Here is a 1,357-nt window from a genome sequence, read left to right as displayed (position 1 = left end):
CCTAAAAGAGCAGTTTGTGGAACCTATTCAGAAAGATAGGGGGCTCCCTTTTATTTGATATATTCAAGCCAAAACCATAAGGCTGTCCATTATGGATACTTAATTTGGATTCCTGCCCTGAATAGAGAGTTGGACTTGATAGCCTAAGTGTCTTTTCCAACATTCAAGGATTCTTGGATCAGTCCTTGAATAGAAATTTAGAGATTAAATGGAATTTCCAGATCTTATCATTTTCCTGTGCAAATCATTAAGCATTTTTTTAAAAAGCTGCATTAGGGAATAAGGTTTGCAAATGGCTGTCACGTAATCCAATGCCACACATTTGGAGAATATATTTATTAAAATTGGAGTAACTTTGGTCAAATTAGTTTCAGATAAGTAATAATTCCACTTGACAAGTAACCACAATTCACCATTCAGAAATAATAATGAATGAATGAATGAATGAATGAATGAATGAATGAATGAAATGACCATTTCATCCCCTCACTTCTTCTCAGGTGTGCAAGAAGCTAGCAAGAAGCATCATGGGAGGAAGTCATCAAAGAGAGCATTATGATTTGAGAAGAGGGAAAATGAGACAATTACCTCATAATGCATTGCCGAGCAGCCCAATTCAAAGCATTTGCTGTAAAGTGGTAAATTACTCTAGGGAGCTGCCCACTTTAGGAAAAAAGCATAGCCACATAAGATATGGGAGAGGAACCACAGGACTCCTACTTTCAAATGAATGAACTTCTCCATCTGATCAAGATTAACACTAAGCAATAATCAGGTTTTGATGACTGGGAAAAATACTTTCTAATAGATGGAGATAACAGTATATGAACCAGAAAGGAACAAATGCTTAATAAACTTGAAATCAAATTCCAATTTTCTAAAACTCTTAAGATGCATAAAGAAAAGCTTGAACTGAATGATCAGTTTGAAATTAAAAAGAAAATAAATGTAATGTAAAATTTATTGTTGATCAGACATCAGGAGAATCACGAAAGCAAATACAGTAGGTGTTCAATTTCTCATAAGCAAAGAATTTGACTTATATTATTAGCATTTCTATAATGAGTTGAAGAGCAGAGTTAGATATGAAGTTCTTAAGTCATTGTGAACAGCTGGGAAAATAGAAATCCTGAATGATATTAGAATGTTCACCAAGAACTAGATAAAGAAACACAAAAGGAAGAAACTGATGCAGAAGCCGATGGTCCTCTTGAAGGAAACGAAGTCCCTTGAGAATTTTGGAAAGAAGACTTGCCCTTTACTTTCCTTTATGGAAGGTCAACCACTGTCTGCCTGGATTTACCTGGATTGCGATTTTCTTTGAATATTGGCACTCTCAGTGCTTAGAGCAGCCTAA

Source organism: Protobothrops mucrosquamatus, unplaced genomic scaffold (genome assembly GCF_001527695.2).
Source record: "Protobothrops mucrosquamatus isolate PMUCROS unplaced genomic scaffold, P.Mucros_1.0 scaffold1566, whole genome shotgun sequence".
Classification (NCBI taxonomy): domain Eukaryota; kingdom Metazoa; phylum Chordata; class Lepidosauria; order Squamata; family Viperidae; genus Protobothrops; species Protobothrops mucrosquamatus.
This window is presented reverse-complemented; position numbering follows the sequence as displayed.